The sequence below is a fragment of the Pangasianodon hypophthalmus genome, chromosome 5 (genome assembly GCF_027358585.1).
Source record: "Pangasianodon hypophthalmus isolate fPanHyp1 chromosome 5, fPanHyp1.pri, whole genome shotgun sequence".
Taxonomy (NCBI): Eukaryota; Metazoa; Chordata; class Actinopteri; order Siluriformes; family Pangasiidae; genus Pangasianodon; species Pangasianodon hypophthalmus.
Window position 1 is genome coordinate 4,118,894 of NC_069714.1, and position 14,814 is coordinate 4,133,707.

General features: G+C 39.6%; 1 protein-coding gene across 4 annotated transcripts in view; it reads left to right on the forward strand.

The window, feature by feature from the left end:
• Nucleotides 1-14,814, forward strand: part of slc39a10 (solute carrier family 39 member 10) — a 43,218-nt gene that overhangs the window by 4,683 nt on the left and 23,721 nt on the right. For 2 of the 4 annotated variants that reach the window (XM_026942380.3, XM_026942356.3), the window contains exon 2: nt 14,601-14,678. The gene's annotated coding sequence lies outside the window, so the exon portion shown is untranslated. Of the gene's footprint in view, nt 1-6,464; nt 11,070-11,201; nt 14,461-14,600; nt 14,679-14,814 lie in introns of those variants that run through there. The other 2 variants (XM_026942373.3, XM_026942346.3) reach the window with 2 other exon arrangements.

The window sequence follows — 14,814 nt, forward strand, 5'->3', positions numbered from 1 at the left end:
GGAAATGCGTCTGATGAAAACCTGAACACGGGATGCGCTACAAGTCCGCCAAGCGTTTCCTGATGACACCTATACCTTTTTTATTATTATTATTGTTATTATTGTAATTATTATTATTATTATTATCTGCTCACGGTTTGTTCTGGGTTTTAGACACGAGGTGAGCTGCGTGATTATCGTACAGCTGATGCGTTGAGAATGGTTTATAAGGTCACCATTAACCCTGGGAATAGGTTTGTCTCTACACCAGCAGTCTAATATTAGTCTGACTGGAGTACCGTTTGGATGGGATATGATTTCTGGACGGACGTGTGTGTGTGTGTGTGTGTGTGTGTGTGTGTGTTGTTACCGGAGGACGTTTTCAGTAACCGAGCGCTTCACGCAGGATGAGCGATCGCTCTATAATGAGAGGGACAGAGATGAGAGTTGTTAAGGTCCACGTGTATTACGTTCACCTCATTCTAACACAAAGCCGATTGCTTTGAGCGTGTGAGTGTTTGACGATTCGTAGGTCACATGACCATAACATGTAAACAGGCTCTTAAACGGCCGTTTGTCGTTCTGCATTTTAAACTCGGCCGCTGCCGCGTTTCGTTCTGGTTTGGACAGGAGACGAAAGAAAGACGTGCTTCCTGTATTTATTCTGAAGAAAAAGCGCAGAACCTCTTTTCCTCCGTGATGTAATGGAGTCTTTTACAGCGTGTTTATTCAGACGGGGTTTTAGATATCATCAGCGATTATTTCTACATTGTGTAGAAATTAAAATACAGGATTCAGACAGGACTAAAAAAGATAAAAAATTAAAAAATCACCCCATCTTCTCATGTAAGACTCGCCGAATCCGAATCAGACCAAGGCGTCGCGACTGAACCGCGTTCCACGACTGTTTCTGTCTGAAGTGTTGACACCAGGATTGGAGATCGATGTAAAACTCTCCGAGCTGACTCTCAGACTCTCTGTGACCTTTTGTGTCACTTCCTGTAATAATACGTGGATGGAAAAAATAAAACCTGAGTGAGAAACAAAAGAACCCACAGTTTTCAGGGGAGTAAGAAACTTTAGTTCTGATCAATATTTTGATTAAGTATCGACTCAGAAATAAAAGCTCATTTTATTATCACTGTGAAAAAGATGTGAAAAGTTTGAAAAGTAAGTGTTTTTTTTTTTTTTTTTATAAAGAGCGAACGTTGTATGCAGCTGCACTTCACATTGAAATCGTGTCAGACTGCGATTAGAGACTCGTTTTATATGCAGCTGATGTAAACTCCATGCTCTGGTCTCTCAGTAGAGCTCAGGGCTTTCTGTGTGAGCGTCAGTGTAACTGCTGTCCAGTTCGAGAGCATTTCAGCGCTGAACTTTCTGCACAGACTGTAAACACGATTGTATAACTGTTCAGTTGCGTAATTAACTCGTGTTCGTAATCATCTCCAGTCACCTGCACTGGTGCACGAGGGGCCTGATGAGTGCAGAAAAAAATAACCACATTCCCATTTTCCTCTTCCCACATAATTATTGCTTCTGTAAGGAAGTTGTGTAATTGGTGTTGTGTTAAAACTGTGTGTTATGATCTATATTTATGTATGAAACCCGTAGATCTATTAGCATTTGTTAGGTAAAGGCTGAAACAGGACTTGGGTTGAGTCTGATGATGGGCAGCTCTAGTGTCTGATTCTTTTCAGCATTGTATATAAATGTTTACTGGAAGCTGTATTATTTTTTAATAAAACCTGTTGCCTCGATGAAAGACTTCTTCCTGCTAAAAGATTTTTCTAGCATTCCCTCTTCCTCTTCCTTTTTCTTTTTTTTTTTTTTAAATTCAGCTGATTTTCACATGCTTTAGCATATTGGTCCTTTTCCAAAATCCTCCTGCTGTGCACATTACTGCTGCTGTTTAATGGAATAAAGAAACTCCACACGTCGCTCTTTCACTCGTTTCTCCCAATCAGACTGGAGAAAAGGGCAGGAGGAGGAGGAGGAGTTTTTGTGCAAAACAATCATTTGGTGCAATGTTTCCTTTCTGAGTTCCCATTAAATATATTAACATCACGGGTGTGTAAATATTTGCATAATGGAAGTAAAATTTTCCCCAGGATTTACAGAGGTTTCAGAAAGGCTTCACGCTCACGTACGCATGTTTGTCACCTCTATAATGCAAAGCACATTCCCAACACAGCTCATTTGCATGTAGCGACGCCCACAAAACTCCATAAAAGGTCAAGTGCACAGAGAGCTGGGAGCACGAAATGAGCAGTCAGGGTAAAGGCTGAAAGGGAGAAGTCATTTTGACTCACTTCTATGCCAATAAAGATATTTAGTAATATTAATAATAATAATAATATTAATAATAATAATAAAGAGATCGAGCGCTAAATCCTCCATCAGCTGAGGCATTTGTTTACGGCTTACAGCTCTGCGCAGACAGACCGACCCGTCCTCCGTTTATACAGCGCCATATTTCTTTCACTGCAGTTGAATGATTAGTTTTATTTGTCTTAATTTATGGGTTTGTGTTGACATGCTTGCTTTATTTTTTTATATTCTTTGATTAATAACAATAATATAAAATGACTGGTACTAGCATGAGGCTGTGTCTGTGATAGATGTGATAGAGACCCCCAAGCTCTTCTGTAAGTCGCTCTGGATAAGAGCGTCTGCTAAACGCAGTAGTTACAATAAAAATAAGCAATTTATAGTCTACAGTATAATCCAGATATAAAAGTGCAGTAGTCCATGCAGATTATACGATTTGAAACCGTTCGAGTCGAGGTTTACGTTAGTTAGTGTTCTTATGCGTAAATTTACACACGCTCAGGAGCACGAGTAGGATACGAACGATTTTCCGAATTTACAGGATTTTCAGGATGAATAGCAGGTTTCTTGTGTAAACACTCATATGAATGACGAATAAATTCACAAATAAATTTGTTTGTATCTATCAGATAAATGAGGCCCAGTATTCTTATTCAAAGCTCATAATAAAAAAAAAAACAGCCTTGATCAGGGTTTCTCTAACTTTTTGCACATAGGAACCCCTTTAACTAAAATAAATTCCACAGACTCTCAGTACAGATTTACTTAAATTTGAATTATTTAAATTTGTCAAGTATCATTTTATATATTTATCCGAGCTAAAGTGCTTTCCATTGCTGAACATTGCAGTGATGAAACATTTTCGGTCTGAGCTGCCGTTGGTGCTTGGACCCCTAAGTATAATGGCTTTCAGCTAATAAAGCGTTGTTCGCTAAGCAGCTGGTTAAAGGTTTGTGTGAAATTGATTTTACTCCCTGTTCGTGATTTATGGTTTTAAAAAAAATCACGATTAATGATTTAATTGTCCAGAACCAATAGCCTGGATAGACAGACAGGAGTAGAAGCATTTCCACTGATGTTAACTACATACTTGTCTAATTTTGTTTTTTTTTTTTTCCTCTTTCTTCAGTAAGTCGAATATACACTGATTGTTTTGAGGTCATTAATATCTGTCATTACCATGACAGAAAGCGAGTCCAGTCTAGATCGTGTGATGGTGGAAGGGGGCGGGGCTTCCAGATGGTATCAGGGTACAAAACGCCTGCGAAAATTTGTTCCCGACTCGTATGTGGCTCATCTCCTGTTTCATCTTCTGTGAAGAACCAGACTGATCTTTGGGAGTGTTATTCAGCGATTACTTGTACTAGTGTACTGCGATGTTAAATTGTGGAGCTCGTACGCAAAATGTGTAAACGTTGGCGGGTCTGGCGTTGTAATATAATTGTGAATGTGACTGAATATCATGGCAGTGTAACATCATGCAGAGACAATAAAATCATTATATTACAGCTACACACGCTACATAAATCGGCTAAGGTCAGACAGATATATTAGTTGGCAGATCAAATCAGCCGATACTAAGGTTCCACAAGCTGATAAAGCACTGATAAGGTGTGTGTGAGAGCCTCCACTGACTTAATGTGACAGCATTTTCAAAACCACAACCAAACACACGGTGTTATAAAATGGCTTTATATGTGACAGCTTTTATCTGTAGGAATGTCGAGCAGTGGCGTGAAAATGGACTGCAGTGAGATAATTGCTCTTTGGTTAATGTTTTAGTAAAACACACTTCACTAGTAGAGATTCTTGACACGTTCAGCCGGTGTGAAAGGAAACGTGTCGTGAGCCGGTTATGGAATATTGTGCATCGTGTAAAATGGACTGCACAGATTTTATATCATCAGAGCAGCAAATTTACAGATGACCTGAACATTCGAAGGGTGTGTGATGACAGAATTGCGATAAACACCAGAAGTGTGTTCCTGCCGGGATCCGAGGCAACCCTGACCGGGATAAACCGCACAGTGAGTGTCCAATAAAATGCAGTGGAAGTCCTAATATATGATATACTGATTGATACTGCACTGGCTGTTGTGAAGCTCATAAAGCTCATAAACACCGCTGAGCTGGAGTTCATTCAGAGGTAATGAAATGTGTCGAGGCTCATTAGAGCACTGATTTGATGAGAGGTAACTACAAAACGCTCGAATGTAATTCAACAAGGCAGAGAACTAAAAAAGCGCGTTAACTCTAACGTCTCGGAGATGATTCTGATTCATTTGTTCGCCTCAGAAGGCATAGATTTCTCTCTGGGTACAATTTAAACAAGACAAATAAAAAATACAGATTGACGCTTGGATATTTGTACGTGTAAAAAAAGTCATCCTGGTATACAGTACGTCATTCGAGTCCTTGATAAGAGCCATCAAGGACCGTGATAACAGTCGCTCGAACAGCTACAGCTTCCTGTGGAAAGACACCTGACACGATGGTATCTACTCCGTAAACACGATGGAGAGACGAGTGACTGAGGAACCAAACAAACCTGTAGAACCAAACCTGCGTCTTATACAGACACCGAGGTTAATGTTACACCTTCAGCCCACTTTTTTTTTAATCAGACTTTTACCAGCAAATCATTCTGCGGTAAAACCTGAAAATGCTGCAAAAACGTTCGGGAAATCTATTTTACACACACGCAACAATGTTGATGCATTAATTCCTTAACAAGAACAGCCTGTTTTTTTCCAAGCTGGAAAAACACAAAACAAAAACACATACAAGGTCATCTGTGAGATCTTACTTCCCTGTGTTGGTTTATTCAAGCCACAGACGAAATAAACAAGTCGTCTACACCAATCATGGTTATTGTCACAGCGGAGTAAAAAGGAACACAGTCGAGACGTGGGAAAGGAATTGAAACGTGTGAAGAGCGTGTTAGCGTTCGATAGATGACTAACTCCACACAGCACCGTATTCAGGTCATCTGTGAGTTTGCTGCTCTGATGATATAAAAACTGTGCAGCAAATTACGCCACAATGCGCTTTGTTTACTGCGAGCGTCCAGAAAAGCCGGTTAAACTTTAAAATCCAGTTTTGCACCCTTTCGTTATTCTCATGGTCTGTTTCATCATCAGATCTGTAGTGTTTGTGCTTTTTTTCCACTAAAGTGTCGCTGCCGTATCGCTGGCGCTCTGTTAAGCAGATTTTACACCAATGCGCAACATCACCGACTCACCACGTGCTTCCTTTCACACCAGATGTGCCTACAGATGTGTGTTCAGCGTGTTCATTCTGCGCTTTCTGATTTCGTAAATATAATGTACAAATAATCTGTACTGAGTACTGTCAGACTGAAAAAGTCTGTGTTTGATCAAAGTTTGTTAATCCAGTAGTATTTTTCTGCTGTACTTTTGCAGTTAGACCTCGACTGTAGTTTTAACAGACACCCGAGCGCACTGCTCCTGTAAAGTTTACACTGAAGAATAGCACGAATAGTGTATTATTTTTCTTGCAGTTGGCCATGCGGCATCAACACAATAATCTGCTGCACTCGTCCAGTGTAACGTGTGTCACGTGGATTAGCGTGAGAGTGTGTGGTCAGTTGAGTCACTGCGGTGCTTTAGCAGATATAAATATCGTAACGCGTATTTGGTATCGTTGAAATTCTCCAAGTATCATGATACATGTTTTTGACGGTTTAGCGCTATTGGATGTCTTGGTTTTGTGTTTTCCTCAATTTTGTGTGCTTTCAAACTTAGTGATAAATTTAGCAACAAGTTTTCAAACTGAAATCTGTTAATGTGTTAGAATTAACAAAAATGTAATTACTGTTTTTTTTTTTTTAAGTAAATTATTTGCTTTGGAATTTAACTACCTTTAAAATCCTACATTTAGTGATGTCATTACATTGTTTTAACTATTAACGTAAAACATTTATATTATATATTTTTCTATATTTATTATATTTTTTTAATATATATATATATATATATATATATATATATATATATATATATATATTAATATATCTTATATTTTATATTATTTTTATGCATTTTTATTCTGTATAATTTTGTTTTTTTTCCCCTCTTATTTGTTGCATTTCTATTTTTGTCTGGTTTTTTTTTAAGTAAAAATTTGACCCTGTTTCTTTCTTTCTATTTTAACGTCACACTTTAAAGCACATTGAGCTGCATTTTAAACACATGAAAGATGCTTTATCATTATTATTATTATTATTATTATTATTGTTGGTTGTTGTAAGGGAAATGAGTTCAGTTCTAGTTTTCAGTGATGTTTTTTCCCCGCTTTGCTTTCTGCCCTTTTTAACACGTGGTTGTAGATCGTAGTGATTATAATAAAGTTATTGGGAGGAAGCCGGTGGACGCTTAATTGGCCAGCGTTGTTAAAACTGTTCAGTTGAACAGGAGTAAACAGTATAAATGCACGAAGGGCGCCTCGCACATCGATCTGTGTGTTCTGTTACTCTGTTTAACATGGAATAAAGGTGGTAGTCAAATCTACTCCTACAGTATGTGCAAGTGGTCTAACCGTATTCTTATTGATCTGTCTGCGGGGGAATATCGGCCCAAGCTTACCTGCAGCTATTATTTTTCTTCTCCGTAATCATTTCTTAGTTCGCCGCAGCACAACACGGACCTGTCTAAAGTGGTATTTACACTTATTATGCAGGTTTGAGGCAAACCTGATTAGTGTCTTTTAAGAGTGTTGCCTTTAACTGGCCTCACTTCCCAGCGTGTTACAGGACGTGCGTGGTACCAACACACGCTGATTGCGAAAAATGCAAATGCGACGTCTGTACTGTGTAATTAGGGCAAAAAAAGGGAGCATTCATGTAAAATAAATGAGCCATTGAAAGGAGTTTATTGTACATGAGAGGCTTGATGCTGTGTGTAAGATTTACATTTACATGTGCTCATATGGCTGATGATTTTAATTCACAGTAAACGTACGATTGAGGCAGGACACAAGTGAGTAGGTGAGAGTTAACTTTAAATATATTGGCCAGAAGAATGATGGTACAGACGAGTTAACCCTGAATTTCCCAAACTAGGGCTCGTCTGATTTACAAATGGAGTCACGAGAGAAACGAACAACCTCTTCTTTTTGTTTTATTCGTTTATTTACTCTAAGTGTTATAGCGATGGTCAGGCTCCAGACAGTTTCTGTCGAATAAGCATTCACACTAAGGTTTTTGTAAATTAAACATGCATAAAAGAGATGCAACCCATTTAGAAAATTACACTTGTATTTATATCAAGTCCGCTACATTCAGTGCATTTTCTTCAAAAAATAAATGAATTGTGGCTGGAGTTAGAGTTAGTAATTGTCCCAAAACCTTGCAAATCCACAGGCACTGAAAAAATACAAAAGAAAGAAGGAAAAAAAAACTTCATTGGTTCGCTTTGATTTCAAGCCTTCAATCAATAAAACAAAATACACGTATGGGACAACCTTGGCACATTCGTAACTTAAATAACTCAAAACGAAAAGTAATCTAAATGACATTTTTGTGTGCTAATATATAATATACTGAAATGTTACTGGAAGTCGCATTCAAGCAATCCACGTGCTATTTTCGTGTTTTGTGCTCTCTTTCCATCCAACTTCACTAGTTTCTCAACAACATTAATGACTCTGACCCTAGTGGATCAACAGAAGTCACAAATACAAAACTATGCAGAAAATAATGGATTTGCAAGCGAGATGATGTTAATGGGGGGGAAAAACAAAACGCCAAGGCTTGGGGTTGCAGAAAATTCATAATGTTCACGTGGGCTCGCTTTCCCGAAAGCTCTGGGAACCGCCGAGTTTACTGCTAACAAATAATAATGCGGATCTCGAGCTGGTTACTGATGTCTGTTTCAATTGAAAATCTTTTATCATCACTTACACAAGGTGATCAATCTGATGAATTTATTTTATCATCATTATGCTTTACTATTTTTTTTATTATTTTTGGTTGTGTATGCATCTCACTACCCTAGAGTATTGTGATTTTTTTCTTTTTAAAAAAAAAAAAGACAACATGATTATGTGTGTGATGTGGTGTATTTCTTATCCATCTGTAATAATTATCCTGGCTGTGAGGTCATATCATGAGATTATTTAATAATTTTTGTTATTAATTAATGGCCATGTAGAATATCTGAGCTTTATATTCACTATAGTGACTGCAAACACGAGTGGCAAGACACATTAATATCACCTCATGAAGCGAAAGATTTGTGTGGACGTGTATTTTTCTTACAAAGTATCAACTTTGTGACAAACTTACCATCTTACAAATTTTGCAACCCTACAACTAACATTAAAGTATCGGCACCCTGGGCTTTGTTTGGGTCTCTCATCCTCCACCCAGTAAGAGCCGTAGGAGAAGGACCACCACCGCCATGCGCATTTTAAAATAGACCATATGCACATATTTCTTTATTCATGTCAGGCCAAAGAAGATCAGATTTTGATTAGTTGAACACTGTTGCGATTGATGTTAATGATATATATATATAGAGAGAGAAATGGATAAGTGTGTGTACACTGATCAGCCGTAACATTAAAACCACCTGCCTAATACTGTGTAGGTCCCCCTTGTGCTGTCAAAACACCTCTGACGCGTCGAGGCATGGACTCCACAAGACCTCTGAAGGTGTGCTGTGGCATCTGACACCAAGATGTTAGCAGCAGATCCTTTAAGTCCTGTAAGTAGCGAGGTGGAGCCTCCATGGATCAGACTTGTTTGTCCAGCACGTCCCACAGATATTCGATTGGACTGAGTTCTGGGGAATCCAAGTCAGCACCTTGAACTCTTTGTCATGTTTCTCAAACCATAAAAACTTGGTCTGTAACAATGTTAAGGTAGGTGGTACGTGTCAAAGTAGCATCCACATGAATGCCAGGACCCAAGGTTTCCCAGCAGAACATTGGCCAGAGCATCACACTGCCTTCACCAGCTTACCTTCTTCCCATAGTGCGTCCTGGTGCCATCTCCTCCCCAGGTAAGCGATGCACCCACCTGGCTGTCTACATGATCTAAAAGAAAACATGATTCATCAGATCAGGCCACCTTCTTCCATTGCTCCATGGTCCAGTTCTGATGCTCACGTGCCCATTATAGGCACTTTCAGCAGTGCACAGGGGTCGGCATGGGCCCTCTGACCGGTTTGCGGCTACGCAGCCCCATACGCAGCAAGCTGCACTGCACTGTGTGTTCTGATACCTTTCTATCAGAGCCAGCATTAAGTTTTTCAGCAATTTGTGCTACAGTAGCTCTTCTGTGGGATCGGACCAGACAGACAGGCCTTCACTCCCCACATGTATCAATGAGCCTTGGGCACCAATGACCCTGTCGCCGGTTCACCAGTTGTCTTTCCTTGGACCAGTTTTGGTAGGTACTAACCACTGCATACTGGGAACACCCCACAAGACCTGCTGTTTTGGAGATGCTCTGACCCAGTCATCTAGCCATCGCAATTTGGCCCTTATCAAAGACGCTCAGATCCTTACACTCATTTTTCCTGCTTCCAACACATCAACTTCGAGAACTGACTGTTCACTTGCTGCCTAATATATCCCACCCCTAGACAGGTGCCACTGTAATGAGGTAATCAATGTTATTCACTTCACCTCTTAGTGGTTTTAATGTTATGGCTGATCTCTCTCTGTGTGTGTGTTTATAAATATGTGTTTATTTATTTTTAATGTGGTATTTTAGCCTACTCCTTAATGATATCACAACAGACTATTTCATACATGGCGTGGAATCTCAGACAAGCAGACAAGTGTTGCATCATTCTTAGACATTCAGGGAAGTTTTCTAACAAAAAAATACCACATGTTTCTCTGCATATTTTAGGATCACTGACTTGTAGCAGATTTCACTTCCTCATCCCAAACCACCATGTCACATGAATCCTAGTGTTGCTCCACCTTTCTACCGATTTTATTTCACATCTGAATTTGTGCGTAAGAGAATGTGATGAAAGTGTGAAGGAAGAAGCCCTACATATTGCATATGATTTGGTAAAAAGTGGAATATGAACAAAGAGGATTCACGTACTCTTTACATATTTCTTTACATTATTTTTTACAATAACAATAGTGTTATCTGGTTTTGGGTAGTTAATAGATGGTTTAAGGGATCATGTAAATATACAGCAGAGTATCCTAAACTGGACCTGGGTTGTAGGCGACATGTCAACAACTTCAACACGATTTATCAAGTTACTCAGAGGATGTAACTTATACCACGTGTACCATCAAATGTTACCGATTTTAGCGCCTTTGGCTAAACATCATGATCGTGAAGAATGCTGTTGTAAGAATTCCTCATTACTTTTACAAACGTGAAATAATATCTTTCATTAAGTAACTTGGAGTTGCTTAATGACCATCAGTTAGCACCCAAAACTTCAGACCTGTCTGTTGAAGCATTCGTAATGCTGGATCTCTGCAAGTGTTCGCAGCTCACTGATGTCTCCAGGCTGTTTTTTTTTTTTCTTTCTGCTGCAGCATGTGGTCACCCCAGTAGCTGATTAACTTAAATCCCCCTCTCCACCCACTCCTATGCATACAAGTCCACAACCGCGCCCTTATAAACCCAAAACTGCATTGACGTGAAGGAGTTGAGCCTGCAGGCGTTCTGCATGGTGCTGTAGAAGAGCATTTTTAAGGCTGATCATCTCTGTCCTTCTGCACGACTCCTTCTCCCGTCCAGACGCATCTTTGGATGAAAGGTATTCAGTGCCGGGACTTTGCCATGGCCTGGACACACATCGTAAACTGAAACTCGGGTGCATTGTGGCCTCATGATGAACTCGCATGAGCTGACTTGCTGATGGTTAGAGGTGCTGTTTTTTTTTTTTTTTTCATTTACTTGAACGTGTAGCTTTTACTCTCACTCAGTTCACTTCATTATAGATTTGTGGATTTGTGCTTGTGGAAAGGGCCTGAGAAGTCAACCTGTGGTCTGGAGATCAGCTATTCTGGAGCGCTGCTTACAGGTGACAGGGTTGGAAGAAGTACTTTTGGGAAGTGGTACTATTTCTCAGTGACACGAGTGGTGGTGCTTATAGACTTCTTGAGTCGTGTGTGTAAGCTAAATGTCTTTGACACTGATCTCAGTATTTTATTTACTCTGTGCACGAGCTCTGCTTGTTGCTTGCTTGTGAGTGATTGCAGGACAAGTTTATATTTTTCTGTTCAAATGTGAGATTCTGTGAATCTTTTGTAGTGTTTTGACAGGTTGAGCTCGAGAGTCAGATACCCGTTGACCCTGATGATCTTGCTGGTCATCTATCTGGGTCGTATGTGTTTAGTTTTATGGCGTGTCTTTATTTTTATGGTAGGTGTGTGTGTGTGTCTTTTTGACTGAAGGATCAAGGATCTTTGGGCTAGGCTCTCGACACCCCAGGCGTCCTTTTTTTTTTTTTTTTTTTTTAAGATCCTCAACGGTTTGGTCTCTTTAGACAGCTGGAATTCCGTTGATGTTTCAATTTACTGAGCAGAACTGCTGCATGACCTTCAGGTGCTCTGGATTTCATTAGGGATGCATCAGCATTTTTATTTTTCAGACAGAGTTGTTATTTTTCTTTTTTTGGAACTCATTGGTAACAGTACTAATAATGACTAGGGACGTCATGGGTGTTTTATTTTGCTGTTTGTGAACAATTTGTGCTGAGTTTTGTGTGTAAGATGTTTTATCTAGTCTGTGTGAGTTCCTCGCCTTCATACTTTCACAGAGAAGAGTTTGCAGTCAGCTTTGATTTGATTGCCATCATTAATCATGAAATAAGTCCAGATCGCTGTCATGTCATGAGGTCTGTTAATTAAAACAAGAAGAAAAACAGCTAGGTTTGCGTCATATAGTATCACCTGGTATATCAGATATTGCTATTGCAGCATTTTTATGAATTAGAATATATGAACATGGTATCAACAAATACGCAATACAAATATTGGTATCGACGCATCCGTCAATTTGATCCTGATTTACGGAAAGTTCTGCAGAAGTTTGGTCAACTGAAACCCGCACACAGCTCCACTTTGCTTAATTTCCCCAGTCGTCGCAGAGCACACACTGTTCCTCCCACCATCTGCCATTGTGTTCAAAGGCATCTGCTCGTCGCTCCTGACCCTTAGGGCTTTCCAAAACATATGTACATGATACCCATTTGAAGAGCTGCTTGCTCATGTGGACTTTTATGCTTCTGTTTTGTCTTTATTTATATGTCTACAGCTTAACAGTTGTTAGACAGTATGCCTAAAAAAAAGGGAAGCACGTCATTTTTTTTTTTTTTGACAGGAAGGAAAACAGATTGCTCACGTTCTCCTAGCTCGTGAAGGGCAGTGTGATTTCATTAGGCGAGTCATATGTTGGAAAAAACAGGCAGCTGTCACCTTCTTGTGTGTGTCATTCTGATAAAATGGTGGGAACTCTTACGTGTGAACGAAGCTGCTATGAACATGAATCATTGTTTCTTCTCAGTTTATAAACAGCTTCCTGTCCGAGTCGCTGCATACATCAGATCTTTTTAATACGTAATATACGGGGTGTCAGGAAAAGTCTGGAACCGATGAGCGTAAAACTGCATAGACTTAATTTTGTATTTATTATTTACAACATGTGCTCTACATGTTCACCCTTATGCTCTATGCTACTGTATCATGTTTTTTTTTGCAGATTTTGCTCCACGTATTAGGATATATTCACGATATATTTGCTCCACATATTCCCATTGGTTCCTGTCTTTTCAGACACCCTAGATGCTTGATTAAGGTTTGAAATGTGCTTCATTTTGAAGAGAAAACTGGAGAATGCTTGATTTTTCATTCGCCAGGGGACTGAACATGGACCATGCAGTAAAAAAAACAAAAAAGTTCACTTGTGTGTTTTGTGTTGTGGCACCTTGAGTGGGATAATAAGCCTCTTCAAATGAATTGTGCCACACTGGCAAATTCCTGCTTTCTGTCATTACCATTAAGCCCAAATTCCAGTTCAACTCAGATCAGCTAGAAGATGGCTTCCTGATCTGCATGCGAGATATCAGTGCTGTCTTGATGTTCATGATTCATGCCACATACCTACACCTTCGAGTGTTAAAATTAAATAAAGCAAACACCAAACTGTCAGCATTTTAACATGTATAAGAGCTAATACCAGCCCATGTGGCCCTGATATCAACATCTTGGTTTCATTAGAAGCTCCCAGAGCGGAAACCGCATTATGATGGATCAGAAGCTTCGCTGAAGTTCAATCAAATCTTGTGTCATCATGCTTTCCTTTGCGAAGCTTAATCAAAGTTTGTTTGAATTAATCACCCAGTTTGTCTGATTGATATCCGTAGACTCGCAGCTCAGTAGGAGTTTATATATTATATATTTTAGATTTTACAGGCCTGCCTGCCTGCTTGTGTGTGTGTGTGTGTATGTGTGTGTGAGAGAGAGAGAGAGATTGCTAATTAAAGAAATGAAGCAGGGTGTGATTAATGGGATAATCCAGTCGGCTAATCGAGACAGCTTTACTGTAAGCCTTGTCAATCTGGGTTACATGTTGAGCACTGAACCAGCAAAGGACTCGTGCTTGAGAAAGACAGGAGAAATGAAGAGAGCACATGAGAGTCATATGAACTCAGCTGACTTAAAGACTTTGGGAAGTGGGTGTGTATGTTTCCCTCTCAGGACACTCAGTGGCAGAATCCCTCCTAAATGGGGCCCTTTTTGTAAAGCTGTGCTCATGAATGTTGAAAGATTCGTTCAGCAGCTAAGAAATTACCTGCTTAAGGACATTGCTGACCTTCTAGTGTGAAAAAGTATTGTCATGCACTTTTTTCTATTTCATTCTGTGCAGAATGTTTTAAAAGTTTTAAAGTTCCCCAGAATTCAGCTTGCCTGGGTTGAGCCTCCTGACCCCCTCCTGCCTTTCACCAGATGAAACAAAGCAACTCGCCTCCTGTGCGTTTGTTGTACGAGTGCCCGTGAGGAACGTATTTTTTGTTTGACTCGGCTCCATGCTGTTCGGCTTCTCCGCAGCCTGTGATCATAGAACATGTACATCTGACAGCATGATGCCATTTCAAACAGCAGCTAATCCTTCTTTGCACTCTGCATTCATTATTAGTACATTGTGTAAGACCGCACGCACCTATAGATTTTTCAAGATTAAACTTTATAAGGCCACGCTTGATGAAGTGTTAATGAATAGATTAAAATAACAGGGTGAAATGATTTAATATTAATCCTGGAATCTGATTTTGCTCGTAATTCAGTTTCAGAACAGAGTGAAGAGCTGGGGAAGACGTCTTTGGATCAGGACCGGGGCCAAAGCGGCGGGCCGTAGTTTTACGGTATGTATTGGTATCTATCAAGCTATTTTAAGAAAAATCAGTTTTAGTTGTAGATCTGGAAGAATTATTGAGTTAAATGCTAATATTTAAGTTGCTCCTAACCCTCAGCTTGGGATGGGAGGCTATTTTTAAGGGT